The sequence below is a fragment of the Bufo bufo genome, chromosome 2 (assembly GCF_905171765.1).
Source record: "Bufo bufo chromosome 2, aBufBuf1.1, whole genome shotgun sequence".
NCBI classification, from domain to species: Eukaryota; Metazoa; Chordata; class Amphibia; order Anura; family Bufonidae; genus Bufo; species Bufo bufo.
Window position 1 is genome coordinate 731025387 of NC_053390.1, and position 15399 is coordinate 731040785.

The 15399-nt window shown below is 42.8% G+C and overlaps 1 protein-coding gene across 1 annotated transcript in view; it reads left to right on the forward strand.

The window, feature by feature from the left end:
• Positions 1–15399, forward strand: part of CORIN (corin, serine peptidase) — a 498512-nt gene that overhangs the window by 228459 nt on the left and 254654 nt on the right. The window lies entirely within an intron of this gene.

Here is a 15399-nt window from a genome sequence, read left to right on the forward strand (position 1 = left end):
AATAAACATTGATTCCATACACTGACGCAATGTGATCCATATTATGCATGTTTCCAAATATGTATTTTGCATTCACTTTAAAGCTAATGCTAGAAAAATATAAAGCAGCCATTTAAAGGTCTCCTCTGTTTTGCATCTCCTTTTTGGCTTAAAGGGGTTGTGTCAAATTTTGATGTTATAAAGGCTACTTTCACACTTGCGTTTTGGGCGGATCCGTCATGGATCTGCAAAAACAGATCTGTTACAATAGTACAACCGCATGCATCCGTCATGAACGGATCCGTTTGTGTTATCTGTAACATAGCCAAGACGGATCCGTCATGAACTCCATTGAAAGTCAATGGGAGACGGATCCGTTTTCTATTGTGCCAGATTGTGTCAGAGAAAACAGATCCGTCCCCATTGACTTACATTGTGTGCCAGGAGAAAGTGGGGGAATGATATAAGAGGACCGCCCCCTTTCCTGATCAAAAAAGAAACCTTCCAGACCTATAGGTAAATGTATCCTTCGAAGTAATAGTAGGAGAACATCTTGGAATAAGAGAGAAGCAGTGCACTATTCTGCAGTTGCAGCTCCCTGTAGAGAATCCAAGACTAGTCAGATGACTACTCAGCAATATGTAAACTGAAAGCAAGTTACAGTACATTTACTGTCTGTGTCACAAAACAGACAATTACTAGTTATCCAATAGCAGTCATTAAGTAATGTGCTGCTTCACAATCACTCCTTTTAACTCATAAATGAATCGGTATAAATAACTCTCTTATGGTGCACATTAGACACACGACGATCAATGGCTTCATGATTTACTATGGCTTATAAAATAAAGAATTCTCACTTTGATATTCTAACAAATCCTGTAAATTCATCTTATAAGAAAATGACTTTTGTGACCCACCCTAAAGGGGTTTTCTGGTTTGCCCCATCCTTTAAAATAAACATTCATGAAGGTCGCTGTAATGTTGTAATGTATTTCTTTTCATGTGGCTGTGGTCACATGACCATGTCCATGCAGCTCTTTCTTATTTCCTGTTATGTTATCTCCATACAGGGGCACTGATAGGGGGGTGTCTATGTAACTAGCTGGTGGAAGGAGCTATAAACTAGCTGGGCGTGGTTAGGGGCAGTAATAGGGGGTTGTCCATGTAACTAGCTGGTGGGAGGAGCTATAAACTAGCTGGGTGTTGTTAGGGGCAGTGATAGGGGCGTGTCTATGTAACTAGCTGGTGGGAGGAGCTATAAACTAGTTGGGGGGTTGTTAGGGGCGGTGATAGGGGAGTGTCTATGTAACTAGCTGGTGGGAGGAGCTATAAACTACTGGGGATTGTTAGTGGCAGTGATAGAAGAGTGTCTATGTAACTAGCTGGTTGGAGGAGCTTTAAACTAGCTGGTTGTTATTAGGGGTAGTGATAGGGGAGTGTCTATGTAACTAGCTGGGTGGGAGGAGCTATAAACTACTGGGGAATGTTAGTGGCAGTGATAGAAGAGTGTCTTTGTAACTAGCTTGTGGGAGGAGCTATTGCAATTAGCAGGACCATGATACGGTTACACTGACGCCAAATTATGCAGTGGGTCAGGACATGGGTATAATAGTCTAAAGTTTTGTTCGTGACGCCAATTTAAGCATGCACAGGGTACTGTCACAGGGCCCTCCAAGGTGTTATAACTCATGCCCCAGGTTAGGAATGCCAGATTGGTGTAATGTCTCTGTATGGTGGAAATAATGGTGTCAACTGTGTCTCCTACCTGGGTAAGGCTGGACTCCTGGATCCTGGCTCACTTGCAATAAATTGAGTGTATTGCTAGTAGGAATAATAGAGGGATTTTGCAGCAGAAATTGAGATCCAGACCCTTGGTAAAGTTCAAACTTGCCTTTACTGATTGTAACTTTCATCCAAGCAAGATACAGCTTTTGTCTTAGGCATTGGCAATGTATTGGCAATGATTGGCAGGAATTTATCTTCTGCTCTATCAACCTGGAGCTTGCAGGAAAGGACGTCTGCTTAGTAGCTCTATACTGTGGCAGGAATTTGGCTTCTACACTCTCTATCTTCTGCTATATGGGGACTGAGTAGCTGAGGAGGAATATGGCTTCTCCTAGGTCTCTGGACTTTACTCACAGTTATCTTCTCAGGGTATGCTTTCTTCCTGGAACTGGAGGTTGTCTGCTTGCTTCATCCAGCTGAGGCTGCAGGGCTCAGGCTGGGGATTTGATCAATGTCTCAGCCGAGACAAGATCCTGGCTTTCTTCCCTATATCTGGGAACAACTAACACGCACACCCTACCCCTAGCAGGAGGTTGGCTACACTCACTCTAACTTTCTTCTCTCCCCATGCTGCAGGATGTGGGCACAGCCCACTCTGCTCACAGAGGGGGAGCTAAGCTGGAGCAAACTATTCCAGCTTAGATGTACTAAACTGAACCTAAGTCCTTACTAACACATTGCTGCCACCTGCTGGTGAACATGGAAATTGACAACAATTATTAGATTTAACAAGATTTATGCACATCTGTGAATGACGTAATGTAAAATTACATCAGATGACAAGGTTAAGGCTCTTAACAGATTGTAGCAGGGTAGTAGAGTTTAGTAACACAACTCTGGGATGTTACATTCCCCCTTACTTCGAGTTAAGCCGCCCTCGGCTTATGCTTAGGAGGGGAGGAACCAGCTCTGGGGTACCCAAATAAATACAACATGCTGCATGAAGTACACATAAGACATACATAGACAAAACATATAACGGCTACCCTAGGTTCCTGCCCGCATGAGTAGGGTGTCCTAAATAACAGTTTCCCTCTCGGTATAACCAGTGAACCAAAGGTCTGCACAAAGCAATCACTACTGACTAACTTTGAAGTGTTCTGGCCTCTAAACACCAAAGGAAGCATGGGGGTGTCTTTACTCTGTAGTTCCACCATTATGTAATGAAATGCCTGCAAATGGAAGGGTGGCTTTATCCTGTATTCCCTTCACTGCACCAAAGTCAAAATATAAGGCTTAAAGCACGATCACTAGGGTGACTATGGGTAGCTAAAATGGCTCTAAGGCTTGAGACGCCATACCTTAGGCAAAGGCACAGAAGGGGAGGTATTAGCTTCTCCAGGCACTTCTGGCAGTCGCAGGAGGAGGGTATAGTAATTCCATGAAACTCCTGGAAGACACCTCAGGATGGGAGCAATCCTGAACAAATAACAAACGGGAAGGAGGGGTAAAAACTCCTCTAACCGTTCCCGAAGCAGCGGGGTTACCCGTGTAGTTACTGGACCTGCCAGGACTTACCACTTGGTCCTACCCTGGGTACCTATGGGTATATAACACCGGGTGTATGCCATTAGTATTAAGCGTCCAAATAGGCAGTCCGTATAAAGGGGGGAGAGAACAAGAGCTGTAAAGCAAGGCACATAGAAGTAAGGTGCTACATATCTGGCTAAGTGCAAAGGCTAAGTGCAATTTCACAATAAGTGCATGAGGTCACATTGCGGCACCTAGAAGAGAATACACAAAATGGGCATATGATACTTAAACGTTGCATAACATGTAAACATTAGAGCAATATTAGTGCAGTAATATCACAGTATAAATCACAAAGAGCTCAGGTATACGTTTGAGTCTTTTCTTTGGGTGCAAGCTTTTTTTTTTTAAATTGTTTATTTTATTGATTTTTTTATCAATAAAAAAATAATACAGGTACATTGTCTCATAGCACAATCGTAAGAGGCAATACAGGTACAATACTATGTTGCATAACGTCAATATCAACAAATGTACATTAGTATACAAAACATACATTTTGCATCTGAGGCCAATAAACGCACTAAGGGCTGAAACCACAAAAGGACATAAGACAATTACAATGACACGACACATGGGGGAAATTAGAGGAAGGGGGAAAAATAACAATCTAACTGGTAATCAAAGGTCTTTTATTGTAAGTGATCAAAAGCGTCATCCCATGTTTGCCAGATCTTTGTAAATCTATCGACTGAGTTAGTAATACATGCAGTTAAGTATTCCATTTTCCTAACTTCCCTTACACTATGTATGAGGTCCATTCGGGTAGGCGCGTCTGCCCTCAACCAAAACCTCGCAATTAGGCGTCTGGCCGCCGTTAACACCTGAAGGACTAATAGGAGGGATTGTTTTTTTAATGACATTTTTGGCATATTCAATAAGTAAAAAAAAGGTGTAAAAGGAAAACGAATTGCGAGGAGTTGAAAAAAGACAGACTCCACCATTCTCCAGAAGGGCACAATCACAGGACATTCCCAGAAAATGTGAAGGTGGGTCCCCTCACCTATCATACACCTCCAACATCTATCAGAGATATCTTGGCTAAAGTGTTTTAATAGCTGTGGGGTATGATACCAAAACATAAGCACTTTATATGTGTTTTCCCTATATGTGATACATGAGGACGACTTCGCTGCTCGTTCCCATATCTGTTTCCATTCTGCATACGTTATAGGATGGCCTAGAATTACTTCCCATTTAGACATGTAGGAGTGAGTGACAGAGGAGGATGATAGGATAAGATAAATGTCTGAAATGAGACCCTTCGTTGTAACAGTCAATTTACAAAGTTTCTCAAACAGCGTGGGGGTTGACACCTTCGTTGAGTGAAAGAGGTCCGAAAAAAAATGGCTAATCTGCACATATTGATACCTACAAGACTCTGGTAATTGATGCAAGGAACGTACCTCGTCAAATGAGAACAAGCCCAGAGTCCTATAGTTTACAACATCAGCAAATCTGAACAACTTCCTGGGAAACCATGTTTTAAGAAAAGCTGTGCTCATTCCCAACTTAAATAGTGGGTTATACAGAAAGGAGACCATAGAAGATTTTTCCGATGCAAGTGAAAACAGTCTGTTACATCTCGACCATATGTTACATGTAAAAGACATAGGGCCCAGTAGTTCAGGTCTAAGTGAGGGTTGTAGGGAGTACCAAATGAGTGAGTTCGGATGTACAGGGGCTATCCACAACTTCTCTATTTCCATCCATCTGGAGTACGCGTATATATTGGACCAGGCTGGCAGTCTTCTAAGGTGTGTAGCCCAGTAATATTTTTTAATATTTGGAACTGCTAATCCACCTTGAGTTTTGGGTGACATTAAAATTGAGCAAGCTATGCGATGCCTCTTTCCATTCCATATGAACCTGAATATGGATGACTGAAAATCCCGCAGCTCCTTCTCAGGGACAGGAATTGGGAGAGTCTCAAACAAATACAGTAATTTAGGCAGAATATTCATCTTAACTGATGCTATACGGCCCAAAAGGGAAATGGGAAAAGGCATCCATTTAATCAGTAAGGCCTTGAGTTCTCGGAACATAGATGGAAAATTTTTAGCGTACAACGAGGAATAAGTAGGGGTTAAGTTGACCCCCAAATACCTCAAGGACGTTTCCGTCCATTGAAAATTAAAGCTAGATTTTAAGGTGGTCAAAATATCAGGGGCTAGGTTAAGAGGGAGAGCCTCAGTTTTTGTGGTATTAATTTTATAACCGGACAATCTACCATAAGTCTCTAGTAATTTAAAGAGGTTGGGAAGCGAAATATGTAAGTCAGTTAATGTTAGCAGGATATCATCTGCGAATAGTGAAAGTTTGAATTCTACTGCATTCACTTTAATCCCATGAATATCAGGATGAGATCTAATGGCCGCCGCTAGGGGTTCTATGCATAGAACGAAGAGCAGAGGGGACAGTGGACATCCCTGTCGCGTACCATTTTTTATAGGAAAAGGCAAAGAATGAGCATGCTTCATTTTCACTATCGCTGTAGGTTGGGCATATAGAACATGGAGGGCTGTAAGGAAAGGGCCTTTCAGACCGAAGGCCTCCATGGTAGAGAACATAAAAGGCCACCCTAAGCGATCAAACGCTTTCTCTGCGTCAAGACTTAGCAACAACGCCGAGTCTCTGCGCTTGTTTGTGATATCAATTAAGTCAATGGTGCGCCTTGTATTATCTCCGCCCTGTCGGTTTCGAACGAAGCCCACTTGATCTTTATGGATCAGTTGGGGTAGCCAGTCTGAAAGTCGGTTAGCCAGAGTTTTCGTGAAAATTTTCAGATCCGAATTAAGAAGTGCAATGGGCCTATAATTTCCACATTCTAGGGGATCTTTACCCGGTTTAGGTATTAAAGTTATATAGGAGTGTGACATTGAAGTGGGTATTGGTGATCCTTGTAGGAAAGAGTTAAACAACAGCGTCATGTGTGGCAAAAGAATATCAGAAAATGTTGCGTAATAGATGTATGGTAGACCATCTGGCCCAGGGGCTTTATTATTGGGCAGCTGTTTCAGTACTTCCTGTAGTTCCTCCACAGTAATGGGAGCGTTTAATGAGGCAAGAGCTTCTCCTGACAACTGAGGAAGATCACACTTAGAAAGAAAGGAATCTAGGAGGAGTCTACTGCGCCTTGGGTCAGATGGGAGTTGTTGAGGGATAGAGTAAAGTGCCTTATAATAATCTTGAAATAAGTTGGAAATAACCTCTGGATCATACACTATTGCCCCATCCCCTCGCCTCATTGCAGTCGGAGTGTTTATAGTGCCAGAGTCCCGAAGCTGTCGAGCCAGGAGGGTATGCGGTTTGTTTCCCCACATATAAAATCTTTGACGCGAATATAGTAATTTTTTCTCAGTTTTATAAAACAATAATTCCTTCAATCTAGCACGCAGGGTTATAATGCGCCTAAGCAGAGGCCGCGAGCAACGGGACTCTAGCATCTTTTCTAAATCCTTCAGCTGTGAGGTGATATTGTGTTGTTGGATAGTATGGTCTTTTTTCAGTCGAGACCCCATAGCTATACATGCGCCTCTAAAGACTGCCTTGTGGGCTTCCCATATCATAGATATAGGGGGTCCTGAGGACTGATTTAAGGTGAAGTATTCTGTAAGGCCCTCACGTAACTCCTGCCTAAGCGGCAGCTGGTGTAGGAAGGATTCATTAAGGCGCCAATGACATACTCTAGGGTAGTAACCTGATGTTTTAATGTTAATTGACACTGGAGCATGGTCCGACCAGGAAATTGGCCCTATGTCGGCATCTGCAAGCATCCTTAAAATTGGGATATTACCAAAAAAGTAGTCTATACGGGAATGTGTATTATGTGGATGTGAGAAGAAAGAAAACGTTTTTGCAGTGGGATAGTTAATTCTCCAGAGGTCATATAATTCGAATTTTCTAATAAGACGCCTAAAAAGACGTGAGTTTCGACACTGATCCTTAGTGGGCGGTCTATTCTGAAGGGTTAATCTATCTAGACGCTCGGAGAAGGAGAGATTAAAGTCTCCTGCTACTAGCAATGCAGCTGGGAGCAACTTCGATAATTTCAAAAACACCTTATTAAGAAAAGGGATTTGGGCAGTATTCGGAGCGTATAAATTGCACAGTACGTGTGGGCTACCATTGAGTGTGGCTTTTAGTATAATATACCTGCCAGCTGGATCAATAATAGCATCTTCCACCTGTAAAGGGCAATCAGCAGATATGAGAATGGCAACACCTGCTCTCTTTCTCCCAGAGGAAGCAGAATATATACGAGGGAATAAATATTGCGCAAACTTGAAAGAGCCCTGATGATCAAAGTGGGTCTCCTGAAGAAAGACTATGTCAGCTTTCTGAGACTTGCACTCAGTAAGTGCCAGGCGTCTCTTCACATTAGAGTTAAGACCTTTTACATTAAGCGAGACATATTTAATCATTTTCAAAGCATGGAATATATGTACTTGCTATGTGGCTGCAATGGATCCTTCTCAAGGACACTGTCATAGATGAAAACACCTTAAGGCATTCAGTCGATTGTGATTTGGGATCTGGAGACCTGAGTATAAAAAACAATAAAAAGAGACACAAAAGGGAAGGGGGGGAGACACAAGACCATACAAACATAAAGAATACACCATTTAGTATCCGAACATTGGGTGTTGTCACCCAGATACAGATCAGTGAGCAACAACTAGTGATATTAATATCAGCAAACTGCCGCCCCTCCAGCCCAACCAACAGAAGCTGGGGGGGGAGGGCGAAACTACTGGTCTGCTTATTGGAAGCATGACTGGACTGGCACAGGATGGGCCAGGTTTCAAAGCTTATTAGAACATGAAATAACCAGAGAATTGAACAATAAACCAATTCTACTAACATAGGACCTTAAACAGAGAACCATAAGGCCGTCGCCTCCTGGCGAATAAGAACAGTAGGAGATACAATTTAAGCTAATGAAGTCCATGCAGCAATCATGGGGGTTCATCTTGTGGCTCACGTATAGGGGTCCCTCCAGCGGGGGAAGATCTTCTTCTCTTTTGTCTGGCAGGTTGCCAAATTGGACCCAGGGCAGGCTGTGGATCCGGTAGTTCCCAGTCCGTGATGGATGGAATCTCAATGCCCAAAGCAGCACAAAAATCAGGGAGGTCTGAATGCTGACGCAAGATGGAGGATCTGCCATTTTTCGTGACTATTAATGCAAACGGGAACCCCCATCTATAAGGGATCTTCTTTTCCTTCAGCAGTTGCAATAAAGGCTGTAATACTCTTCTTTTTTGGAGTGTGCACCAAGATAAGTCCTGATATAAATGAACAGAAGCGCCATGGAAATCAATGGAGCGTGCTTCCCTGGCTTTGGACATAATGCTTTCCTTCACCTGAAAATCGTGCACGCAGCAAATTACGTCTCTGGGCTGCGTGGATGAGGACTTAGGCCGCAGCGCTCTGTGAGCTCGATCAAGCTTGATAAACTGGGGTGGCTGTGTGCCTAATAAAGCATTAAAAAGTTCAGATAATATTTCCTGCAGATTTTCTTCCGCATTAGCTTCAGGCAAACCCCGTACACGGATGTTATTTCTGCGCCCTCTGTTATCTAGGTCTTCCAGATGACGTGCATTGTCCCTGATAACTTGGGATTGAGAAGCAATAACAGATTGTAAATGTGCCACACTTCTACGGGTGTCATCATGGTCTATTTCAATAGTGTCCATGCGGTCTGCTAAGTGCTTCAGATCCTGCCTTAAAGCTGAGATTTCCGATTTACAGGCATTTCTGACTTCTGAGACCAGCATTTTAAAATCATCCTTAGTAGGCAAATGTTGTAATGTCTGCTGAAGTATTGTAGGGCCCTGGGACGGTTGCAGAAGATCTCCCTCTCCCTCGTCCCCATATTCACTTCCCTGCTCCCAAGTAACAGCTTCTCCCCCCTCTCTTCTTCTATGATGCTGCTGGTTAGGGGGATCTTCAGAGGATTCGGCCCAATCTCGCCGCCTCTGGGACGGAGTGGCCATTGGTTTGGCTTGTTTAGCTGCCGATTTTGGCGGCATAATGGCGGCTATGCCTCCTGTTAGATGTAGCCCCTCTCCTGCCCCTGTGGGGTTTAGCTGTGTCCCCACAGCGCTAGTGGGTAGGAAAGTCCTTGCTAGTGGGGACAGGGAGGAGGTAGGAAGCCGTAGGGCTGGATTACTACTCGTACCTGTCGGCGGCTGTGCGCTCGTCTCTTCACCCCCACACGCGCCGGAGGCCTGAGATGGAAGCAGGCCGCAACCGGACGGAGCCGCGCGGAGTGGACGGCTGAGGTAGGAATCGAGCGTCTTATTCCCCCAGGCGGATGATCGGGACGAGGTGGAGGGCTTGCCCAGCAATTTTTTCCCCATGTGCTGCAATGGCACGGTAGGAGAGTCTCCTTTAGCAGCTAATGGCGGCGGAGCTCTGTCTTCACGCGGCCATTCCTGAAGACGTCCAGGCCACGCCCCTGGGTGCAAGCTTTTAATGTTGCATAACGTGTAAAACAGTGCAAATATATTATGCATTTGTTAGTGCAATAATAAGCTCAAATATAGCTTGAGTCCTTTTTCTTTTGGAGTGCTTTAACCCCTTAAGTACTTAGGACGTACCGGTACGCCCTGTTTCCCGAGTCCTTAAGGACCCAGGGCGTACCGGTATGTCCTCTGTAGTTTTGATCACTGCCGCACGGATCAGAAACCTCAAAGCGCCCATGTTTTTGAAAGTTAACCCGCCACCTGCAGTCCTCTGTGTTTTTGTGCCTGCGGGTGCAGCGGGGGGAGGATTGCGGGCGGTGCGGGAGGCGGGCGGGAGGCGTGCGGCAGTGTGGGGGGCGGGTGCGCAATCTTCCGCCCGCCCCCCGTTTATTTTCAGGATGGCCGAGCAGTTAAATCAGAGTGTCAGCTCATTGCTGACACTCCGATTCAAATGGCTGACATCTGTGCAGATGTCCGCCGTTTTAACCCCTTCCATGTCGCGGTCCGTAGGTGAAGAGGGAGGGAGCTCACTCCCTCTCCCATCGGGGGGCTGCTATGCCTTTGCAGCCCCCGGACAGGATGGGGTGACAAAGGGAGGGAGCCTTCCTCCCTCCCCTTCCCCGTCTGCTCAGTTGCCAGACAGGGAAGGTTCCCATGGCAACAGGACGCCTTCTCAGGCATCCTGCTGTCCATGGTGCTGAACAGATCTGTACTAAAGGCAGAGATCTGTTCAGACAAAGTGTGAGTGAAATACAGTGCAGTACACTATATAGTGTACTGTACTGTATTATACAGACATCAGACCCACTGGATCTTCAAGAACCAAGTGGGTCTGGGTAAAAAAAAAAAAAAAAAAGTGAAAAAAAGTAAAAATTAAAAAAAAAACATTTATCCCTGATTAAAAAAAATTATAAATAAATTCCCTACACATGTTATATATCACCGCGTCCGTAATGACCCGATCTATAAAACGGTCATGTTACATTCCCCACACGGTGAATGCCATAAAAAATATAAACTATGATGAAATTTAAATTTTGCTCACCTTACTTCCAAAAAAAGGTAATAAAAGTGATCAAAAAAGTTGTATGTACGCCAAAATAGTACCATTCAAACCGTCGTCTCATCCCGCAAAAAATGAGCCCCTAAATGAGACAATGGCCCAAAAAATAAAAAAACTATGGCTCTCAGACTATGGAGACACTAAAACAAGTTTTTTTGGTTTAAAAAATGATATTATTGTGTAAAACCATAATAAATAAAAAAAGGTACACATATTAGGTATTGCCGTGTCCGTAAGAACCTGCTCTATAAAATTATCACATAATCTAAGCCCTCAGGTGAACAACGTAAAAAAAAAAAAAAAAATGGTGTAAAAAAAGCCATAATTTTGTCACCTTACTTCCAAATAAAGGTAATAAAAGTGATCAAAAAAGTCGTATGTACCCCAAAATCATACCATTAAAACAGTCATCTCATCCTGCAAAAATTGAGACCCTAACTAAGACAATCGCCCAAAAAATAAAAAAAACTATGGCTCTCAGACTATGGAGACACTAAAATGATTTTTTTTGTTTCAAAAATGATATTATTGTGTAAAACTTAAATACATTTAAAAAAGTAAACATATTAGGTATCCCTGCGTCCTTAACAACCTGATCTATAAAAATAGTACATGATCTAATCTGTCAGATGAATGTTGTAAATAATAGAAAATAAAAACGGTGCCAAAACAGGTATTTTTAATCCATTTTTTCCCGTAACAAAGCAAGGGTTAACAGCCAAACAAAACTCCATATTTATTGCCCTGATTCTTCAGTTTACAGAAACACCCTATATGTGGTCGTAAACCTCTGTAAGGGCACACAGCAGGGCGCAGAAGGAAAGGAATGCCATATGGATTTTGGAAGGCAGTTTTTCCTGGACTTTTTTTTTTTACACCATGTCCCATTTGAAGCCCCCCTGATGCACCCCTAGAGTAGAAACGCCAAAAAGTGACCCCATTTAAGAAACTACACCCCTCAAGGTATTCAAAACTGATTTTACAAACTTTGTTAACCCTTTAAGTGTTCCACAAGAGTCAATGGCAAATGAAGATGAAATTTCAGAATTTCTATTTTTTGTGACTTTGCTTTACAAAAAGTGTAATATAGAGCAACCAAAAATTATATGTACCCTAAAATAGTACCAAAAAAACTGCCACCTTATCCTGTAGTTTCCAAAATGGGGTCACGTTTTGGAGTTTCTACTCTAGGGGTGCATCAGGGGGCTTCAAATGGGACATGGTGTAAATAAACCATTCCAGCGAAATCTGCCTTCCAAAAACTACACGGCGTTCCTTTCCCTCTACGCCCTGACGTGGGGCCGTAGAGTGGTGTACGACCACATATCGGGTGTGTCTGTAAACTGCAGAGTCAGGGCAATAAATATAGAGTTTTGTTTGGCTGTTAACCCTTGCTTTGTTACTGGAAAAAATGGATTAAAATGGAAAATTTGGCAAAAAATTGAAATTCTGAAATTTCATCTCCATTTGCTATCAACTCTTGGGGAACACCTAAAGGGTTAATAATGTTTGTAAAATCAGTTTTGATCACCTTGAGGGGTGTAGTTTCGAGAATGGGGTCACTTTTGGGTGGTTTCTATTATATATATATATATATATATATATATATATATATATATATATATATATTTCTATTATATAAGTCTCACAAAGTGACTTCAGACCTGAACTGGTCCCAAAAAAGTGGGTTTTTGAAAATTTCTGAAAAGTTTCAAGATTTGCATCTAAACTTCTAAGCCTTGTAACGTCCCCAAAAAATAAAATGGCATTCCCAAGATGATCCAAACATGAAGTAGACATATGGCGAATGTAAACTAATAGCTATTTTTGGAGGTATTACTATGTATTATAGAAGTAGAGAAATTGAAACTTGGAAATTTGCAAATTTTTCAAAAATTTGGGTAAATTTGGTATTTTTTTATAAATAAAAATGATTTTTTTTTACTCCATTTTACTAGTGTTATGAAGTACAATATGTGACAAAAATCTCAGAATGGCCTGGATAAGTAAAAGCGTTTTAAAGTTATCACCACATAAAGTGACACTGGTCAGATTTGCAAAAAAGTCCTTAAGGTGAAATAGGGCTGAGTCCTTAAGGGGTTAAAGTTGAATCCTCTGGAAACAAAAGTCACTTGTGATCCAATGGGAATAATAGAGTTACTTGTAATCCAATAAAAATTGTATAAAATGTCATATAAAACACGTATAAAAGCAGAATAATTAGAGCCACAGTTCCATAAGGCTATCAAGTAACCTGAGAAAGGGGATAAAACAATGTAAACTTGGATACAAAGAGTTAAAGTAGTTGGGGGGAGTCCTAGCAAAGATGGCCATCTGTCTGAGGCTGCAACTTGAGGCAACGGGATAAAACAGAACTGGCCAACGGTCTCTCAGCTTTCAGGACCAGGACCAGAAAAGGGCATTTAGAGAAGGACATACAGGTCCTCCTTGCTGCTGGAGCTACTGAAGCGCATTCCTGCTTCTGGTAGTTCAGGGTTGCAGCAGTTTTGGTGCGCCACTGCCCTCTAGTGGTGTCCTTAGGTAATGGCTGTGCAGCCAGCCTGGCAAAGGCTGCAGTGACCTGCTGCAGACCGGGATCCCTAGCCGGTGCAGAGGCGGTTAATACCTCCGGCTGAAGGGGCTCTGGCAGGCAAACTGGGCGTGCCTGGGGCAGCTTCCAGGGCAGTATGTATGGCTGCACCCTGGGATTAAAGGTTAACACAGAGTTGTTAATCTGACCCACCCGTAGAGTTGGTGGTGCAGCGAGGTCAAGGATGACGGGCTCCGGTTCTGGTCGGTGCTGTTCTTGGAAGTGCATCCTTCCATCTGGGGCCTTCTGAAGGCAGCATACTTTCCCTGCAGAGCCTGGATCTTCCTGCCAGATCTCTGGGGTCAAGGCAGGGGACAATGGCTTGGCCAGCAGAGTCACACCGGCGGCGAAAGGGCCTTGGATGGAGCGCATGGGGGTGTATTCCACAATTATTGGAAATAGACAACAATTATTAGATTTAACAAGATTTATGCACATCTGTGAATGACAATGTAAAATGACATCAGATGACAAGGTTAAGGCTCTTAACAGATTGTAGCGGGGTAGTAGAGTTTAGTAACACAACTCTAGGGTGTTACACTATAAACTAGCTGGATAATGTTAGGGGCAGTGATAGGGGTGTGGCTATGTAACTAGCTAGTGGGAGGAGCTATAAACTAGCTGGATGTTGTTAGGGGCGGTGATAGGGGAGTGGCTATGTAACTAGCTGGTGGGAGGAGCTATAAACTAGCTGGATGTTGTTAGGGGCGGTGATAGGAGAGTGGCTATGTAACTAGCTGGTGGGAGGAGCTATAAACTAGCTGGGAGTTGTTAGGGGCGGTGCTGGAGCTGTGGTAGAGAAAGGAGAAGTGCATCACGGGTTTGGTTGTTTACAGCAACAGCAAATGTTACATACAGGATGGAAACAAACCAGAGCGATTGGTTTACATGGTAAAAATGGGTCCAAATGAAAAAAACACCAACAGATTATCTGACAGATTTTCTGAGTTTTCATTGGTCAGATGGGCATTTACACACACAGATCTTTTATTATGCACACCAACTATTAGTCTGATTGGACAGAAATTTGTCAGATAATCTGTTTGGTGTAATACAGCCCCCAGAGAGCACCAAAAAGCCTTGATGCAGGATGATACATTCTAAATCATCTTATGATGGTAGAATATTTTTCTTGAAATTTTATTTTTTAGTTCTTCATATTTTTTGTGACTAGTTATACAGTTTTCTTTTCTTTTTTTTTTTTTTTTTTTTTTTACAATTATTAGGGTTATAGTGTACCCATGTTTACATTTTGGTTTTGGTGATTTTCTGATAGCCTGTATGGCTTAAGTAATTTAGGCTACTTTCACACTCGTGGATCCGTCATGGTTCTGCACAGACGGATCCGTTCAGATAATACAACCGTCTGCATACGTTCAGAACGGATCTGTTTGTATTATCTTTAACATTGCCAAGACTGATCCGTCTTCAACACCATTGAAAGTCAATGGAGGACGGATCCGTTTTCTATTGTGTCATAGAAAACTGATTCGTCCCCATTGACTTACATTGTGTGTCAGAACGGATCCGTCTGGCTCAGTTTCGTCAGACGGACACCAAAACGCTGCAAGCAGTGTCCGCCTCCAAAGCGGAATGGAGACGGAACGGAGGCAAACTGATGCATTCTGAGCGGATCCTTTTCCATTCAGATTGCATTAGGGCAAAACTGATCCGTTTTGGACCGCTTGGGAGAGCCCTGAACGGATCTCAGAAACGGAAACCAAAACGCCAGTGTGAAAGTAGCCTTAGAAAGATGTTTCTAGTTATTGAGATGTTATGTATGTATTATTACTATTATTATGTTTTTGTTTTTTTTAAGGCTGTGTTCACATCAGATTTTCAGCCCATATTTAAGATAAACTCATGGCACAAACATTAAACAGATGCCTCAGACAGATGCCATACAGTAGCAATAAAACGAACCAATAAATGTATATGTTTGCCGTGTCATTCTTCAAAGTCACAGCTCACCTGGATCTAGT